General features: G+C 37.7%; 1 pseudogene; it reads left to right on the top strand.

Moving 5' to 3' along the window:
* The window catches only part of LOC140327399 (derriere protein-like), a 26,749-nt pseudogene extending 20,229 nt beyond the window's left edge, over nt 1-6,520 (top strand).
* Nucleotides 6,521-7,104: the final 584 nt, after the last annotated feature.

Genomic DNA, 7,104 nt, shown 5'->3' with positions numbered 1-7,104 from the left:
GGACGTCGGACGATCAGCGGGACCAGGTAAGAAGCCGGCCGGCTTCTTACCGGTCCCGCTGGCACCCGACGAAGGCACCCGATGCTGGAGAGATCAGCGGACGATGACCGATGGAGGACGACGCTGGATGAGCACAGGGGGACCAGGTAAGTGAAAAATCTCGGGCTTAACCATCCTTGCAATTTTTTTTTTGCCCGAGCGAAGGTCGGGCTTAACTGCAAGGAGGTTAAAAACGTGTACACTGGTTTATCTGATCATAACAATGTAACTCTAGTACATAGTCATCTAGATACTAAGGGACTTTTCTTTCTCTTTTTGGGTATCGTGGACAATGGCTATCTTGTGTCTGGCCATCATCTTTGTCTGGCCATCATCTTTTTATTTTTGACTTCAGAAACTGGGCACTCATTTGTGTTAGAACTGGATATCAGTCTGACAGATCAGTCTGGGTTTGTAAATCACACTCTTTGTAGTACTCTTTACTAGTCTGTGTCTCAAGACTTTACCTGTGTTTGGGTAATTCACCAGGTATGAGGGACTATGTTTGTCATATCCTACTAAATTTCCCTTTGTGCACTTTGAGACTAGCTTCTTTTTGTCATACTGGTATGCAAAACATTCTGATCCAAAAGTTCTCATCCTTGAAAGATTAGGCTTTCTTCCTGTCAACACGTTATATAGAGTTTACCTCAAACGACTAATAAAACACATACTGCATATGTCCATAACTCTTTTGGTAGTTTACTTCTATTAGCATATACCTTGTCATCTCCCAGCAGAGTTTCTCTCAGCAGTCCCATTTTGATGGAGTGAGTAAGGTGCTGAGGTCTCATGTCTTATGCCCTTCTTTCTAAGCAACGACTGTAAATCTTTTGGTGTAATTCAGTACCATTGTCAGACTTAATACATTTAATAGTCCCATAGGGGACTGTATCTGCAAAGAACTTTTCTGTGGCCAACACTGTGTCACTCTTACTTTTCAGAAAATACACAAACCCTGCACGAGAATATTCAGTGAATGCAATGGCATATCTAAATCCATCCTTTGTTTTTGGGTCTATAGGGCCTGCTAAGTCAGTGTGTACTAGTTCAAATGGGTGTTTTGCTTGGGTGTCAGACTCTCTATTTCTGTTCTGAACAAATTTTCCCTGGGTACAAATCTCACAACTCAGGTTGGACCTATCAACCTTACCCTTAATGTTTATTCCTTCTTCTACATTTTGTAGTTGTCAAGATTCATAATAATTACAGTGACCAAGGATTTCAAGCCAAGTTTGATTATCATAACTATCATTACTTTCCTCAAAAATGTTCAAATAATAAAGCCTGTTGAATTTCTTGATAATGAATCTGGTACCATTCTTATGGACCAATTCAATACCGTCTTGCCGGAATTCAACAGATGCACCATTCCTTGTTGCTGCTTCAACTTTCAGAGAAAATTTCCTGTGGATATGTAGGGTATATACAGTGCGTTTTGTAACATTGTCTTTACTCGAGTTCCCTCGCTGTCGGCCATCCTATCTTGAGTGCTATACCGAAAGTCTTTTTCCCATCCGCCAACTCCACGTAGTGTTTCTCTAGCTTGAATGTGTCGTCAAATGTCTGCAATAATTTGCAATGTCCCTTCTGTATCAACCACTATTTCCTTAGATATGAAATTGTTTGACTGGCTTTCACTTTTTTTAAGGCAAATGTTTGCTCTGTACCATCAGTCACATGTTTTACATTGTCCCGCACTTTCCGCCTGCAAAATGTCTTTTTTGTGTGTGAAACTCTTCCAATAGTTGCACCACTGCTCCTTTTATATGAATTGTTCGGGCATGCTTTAGCTCTGTGGCCCTTTTGATCAAAATTGTAGCATACAAGATTAATGTCTTTCTTCTTTGCTGTTGTAACAGGGGTACTTGTTTTCAATACATTATCATTACGTGGGCTGACCCAGTATTTTTCAGTATCTTCAAAACTTCTTAACTGTTTCCTAATGTCAGAAAAGGTCATTGTTCCATCACCTTGTTCCATCACCTTCCATCACATTGTTACATATATGGCAGAGTGTAAATGTCTCAGGCAAACCTTTTAGAATCATAGCAATCGGCAGACCATCTCCCCAACATTCTTCAGTGCTGTAATGGCCATATCTGCATGTATGATATAGTCTGTGACACTCTCAGATTCAGCTTTCTGAAGTGATAATAACTCTGTGTATAAGCTAATTATTCGTGGCTTTCCTTTGCCAGCATTGTGATTCCTCAGAATCTTCAATGCTTTTCTTCCATCACTTGCTGCTTCTATCATAATCAGAGACAGACTTTTGTCATCTAGGAATTGGATTAACTCCGCATAAACTTCCTCTTGCTTATTTCTGTTCTCATCTAAATCTGCTTCATCTGAAGTTTCATGCACGATGGACAGATAATCCCATCAACACCTGTTTCCACAATGTTTCCGGGAAGTTTTATAGATTATCATCTTGGAAGTGACTTTACAGAATAAAAGTTTGTATTTACAAGTTTAAGCCTTGATTAACTTATTAGCATTTATTTCAAGCAAAGTGTGTGTAGGTTTTTAATGACTGTGCTTGTTGCTGTATTTTGGGTATTTGGGAAATTCACCCACTTCTTTCCTGTTTATTATTATTAATATTATTACTAATAATAATATTATTATTGTTTAATATTATTAAGAGCAGTGTTATAATGTCCCCATGTAGTGAATATAATATAGCTCTGGGAAGGAAAATATTGCTCTAACGCTGGCGATAGGCACATTGGGACTATTTGAAGCTCTCCAAGACTGGAAAAGATAAATAATCGTGGGAGAACCTGGGTGATCCATAAAATCTGGAATGAATTTCTGAAAAATTATTTGCTCTTAGTTGGCAAACTAATAGCAATACCAGTTTTAAATCCTGGACCAGATCCATCCCAAACTTTCTAAATCACCCAGGTTCAACCAGTCAAGCAAAACTTTATAAACTGAATGCAAGACCTAATACAAGACATAATACAAAATATAGTTATTGGAATTGTCTGAGCTCTTTAGTTAATGCAGGGAACTTGCAAGTACTTCACTCTGGAAACATTAGCACCAAGCCATTCAATTTAACAAGACTGCCTGAATAACACATTTTCCAGGATTGATTAGAAAGGGGTATCAAGTCAAACCCATAGACAAACAGGTCACTTTTATAGATTAAATAGATTCAAATTTTCTGTCAGTTGAATCCATCTTTTTAGTTATTGGAGAAGGGCAGAAACCTATTTGCTCATCTAATACCCAAATCTACGTTAATTCTATATCCATGTATTTCAAGATGAACCCCTACTAGATAAATGGAATGGGAAGTACTAGTGTTGGTGGCTGTGGGCCAAAAACTGTTCTCTGGATCATTGTAATGGTGTGGATTCAGTATGTGGCAAAGAAGACATGAATTAAAGATAACAGTGAAAGGATTCATTTTATTAATACATTGTATAGTAAAAAAATGAAACCTGGAGTTTGTATGTTTTCTATAAAGCAAATGTAGGTGCTACAGAACTCATTGAGACAATTTGCAGTGAATGGATATATTAGATATGTAATTGTGCGAGTGAACTAATGCTGATTGGGTTTCTGTATGTGTTGCCCCCCATCCCTCCCAATAGATCCAAAGATGTATTAGGGCCAGATATGTGTTCCCTTATATCTGTAATAAGGAGGCTAGAGTAATTAGTTGGCATTATATAATCCTGGTTTAATAATAATTATAATAATAATAATGGAGTGTTATGGTTTAATGTATGCTTATCAAAAGTGTAAAATGTTTTTATTTATTTGTCATTTATTTATTATTGAATATTTGATTAATTACTTGAATGGGTAACTTATTTAATAGTGTTTAAATAAACAGCTGCTTGCCAGCCAATTTTAATCCAAGATTTGTGTTTGGGTAGTTAATGGTGGGGGAGTGGTTAGTCAGCAGGTTGGGGGAGGAAGATGTTATGATGATGGTGGTGGCAAAGGATGGGCTAGAAGGTCCAAGCTACCTTGGTCATGAATCTGATTATTTTTTTTTATCTTTTTAATAATTTTCTAATCGCTTTTAAAGTAGCTAAGAATACAAAGAAGCTAATCTAAACAGTATTACAAATGTGCCTATACATTGGATACCTGTAAGAGGCTAAAGACAAGAGTCATGGAAAAGTTGTGGTTACAACCTCTAAAGTAAAAATACAATGGCACAGATATTACTTTTATCCATATTATGTGAACTTCTTGTCTAGCAGTATGGGGATACACAGTGACTAGCTTGGACTTTAAACTTAGTCTGTCCTCCAATTTCCAATCCTCTTGATAGAAATATTCTTGGATGTTTAGTTGCACCAAGTGTTCATGTTTACATGCCTGGTTGTCAAGAGTAATGCCTGAGAGCGATTAGATTGTGTCTACATCTCTAACTACCATATTATAAATCTAATGAGCTTGGTAGATTTTAATCTTTAAGACTAGTTCCTGGGCCTGGCCTTTTTTGTCTGGATCAGGAAAAGCTATAACTTCTATTAGACAACTGTGGTAAGTGCCAGAGGAGCATTTTAAAGAGCTATAGTGATAAGACAGACTGGTAAACTTTCTGATCAGATTTTGTTTGTCTATGATAGGCTTTTACTTTTCCTGATTTACTTGCCCTACTTCATAGGCTACACACAAATGGCCAACCAGGTCTTACTTAGACCTAATATAGATCTGTAAATCTTCCTAAACATTCATCCATCCTGAGATATCTATAGCAAGTTTTACATCCATCACTATGGGCAACACAGAAACCCAGATCTAAGGGCAATACTATCTCAGGGTGCTTGGAATTCCATTGTTCTTGAACTTTAATTGTGAGAATGATGCTATTGAAATTAGATATAAAAAGTAGATACATAATTAAAGCACATCAAGTGTATTATCATCTCAGAAGTTGTAATTTACCTTTGGAATGTGATTGTTTACATTAAAAATAGGAGACAGGATGATGGCCTTTTAACTTCCCCCTCCCTACTTTGTGAAGCTGCCAGATTTCATACCTCAGAGGCTGGAGATATTAATTAAAAACTGGTTTAAGAGCAGAAAAGCAGATCACTGAGTAGCAGCACCATGAATATCTTTGTGGTTTTCATCTCTTTTCTAGCCCTCATTTTGTTGGTTGACTGCACTGAGCTTCAATTTCAGGAAATGATGTTGCTCAAAGCCTTGGGATTAAATGGAGGCCAAAGCCAACCTCTCCTGGCCCTGTACAAAGGCATTTTGGAAACTGTTTGAGAAAGGAGTAACATTATGCAGCACTGTACATACATAGTCCATAGTCATGTCACGAACTGTCCCTCAAAGGGGCTCACAATCTAATGTCCCTACCATAGTCCAATGTCTTTAATACAGTTTAAGGTCAATTTTGGGGGGAAGCCAATTAACCTAATTGCATGTTTTTGGAATGCAGAAGGAAACCGGTAGAAACCCATGCAAATACAGGGGAAACCCGCAAACTCCGTGCAAATAGTGTCCTGGATGAGATTCCAACCTAGGACCCAGAGCTGCAAAGGCCAGAGTGCTAACCACTGAGCCACTGTGTTATCCGAAATATATATATTATATATATTTCGGATAACATATATATATAATTTGTTATTTGTGTTCGAATAAATTAACTTTGTTTCTCCACAGGACCTTTAATCATGGATGTGGTACCACAGGAATTCTTATGTTTCAAGAAACATCTCTTCTTTGACCTCTCTGCAATTGAAAAAAAGGAGCAAGTGACCCTCGGCCAACTTGAGATAAAGTTCAAGCACAACACATACCATGGGCGTCAATTCCAGCTTCGGTTGTTCTGGCCACTCTATATGTCTTTAAAAGGAATGAGAGACCATAATACAAACAGGAAGCTTCTCTTTACACAATCCTTTCGCCTACTTCATGAGCCTCTCCAATTAAACCTGACAAAAGTGGCTCAGGACTGGGCCACCCTAGAGAACATCATGGATCTAGTTATGGAAATATTGGCAGATGGATAGGAAACAGTCAACAGAATCACCCCATTATGTGAGGAAATCCATTCCTTATTCATACATTACTGCTCAAAGGTTCCCTTGACCCTACTAGCTGCAAAAGCTCAAGATTTAATAGAAGTGTAGAGTCTTCAATGCCAACTCCCAATAACATATGCAAAAAAAGTCGTCTTTACACTGACTTCAAGGATGTTGGCTGGCAAAACTGGGTTATTGCTCCATGGGGCTACATAGCCAACTACTGTCATGGAGAGTGCCCATACCCATTGACAGAGATACTTAGGGGTACTAACCATGCTGTCATACAGACACTGGTATACTCTGTAGAGCCAGAAAATACACCACTGCCTTGTTGTGCTCCAACTAAGCTATCACCGAACTCTATGCTATATTATGATAATAATGACAATGGTGTGCTAAGACATTATGAAGATATGGTTGTAGATGAGTGTGGGTTCAAATACCTAGGAGTATGTTGCAATCAATAAAACTAAAATTTAGACTGTACACATTTTATTCTATGAATTATTTCTGGCACTAAATATTTTTTTTTTATTTAAAGCACTCTTTGCCTATTAAATGTATTTTTTGTATTATGTGATGAAAAATGTAAATTGCTTTGTTCTTCACCTAAAATCGTCATACTGTAAGTGTGAAAGATGTAGTATTTATTAAAAAAAATATTTGGCACCCACCCAATAATGGTTTACCAGTTTCCAGCAAAGAGTGCAGAATGTTACAAACTACAAAGGTATTTTAGGCACACAACTCTCTATACCTTTGTTTGCAAAACATTTTAGAGAAGACCATTTTTTATGGGCTTCTTATGCACAAAACCAGATACATAGTTTGATAAACCTGGGGTGACCCCCAACCCTACTAAATACCTTTTGTAAGATAAAAATGAACACTGATTGCAAGCCAAATATTCTCTTTGAATGTTGGTGCCTGAACTCAAATACCCTTTTTTAGTGTAAAATGTTATGTAGAGCCTTCCCAGAAGAGTAGAGGCTATTAAAGTCAAACTCTGGTACACTTTTGTACACTTGCAGTGGGTCCCCTCCTCCAGTGC

The sequence above is a fragment of the Pyxicephalus adspersus genome, chromosome 3 (assembly GCF_032062135.1).
Source record: "Pyxicephalus adspersus chromosome 3, UCB_Pads_2.0, whole genome shotgun sequence".
NCBI classification, from domain to species: Eukaryota; Metazoa; Chordata; class Amphibia; order Anura; family Pyxicephalidae; genus Pyxicephalus; species Pyxicephalus adspersus.
The sequence above is the reverse complement of the archived record's forward strand: the minus strand, read 5'-3'. Positions and strand labels throughout refer to the sequence as shown.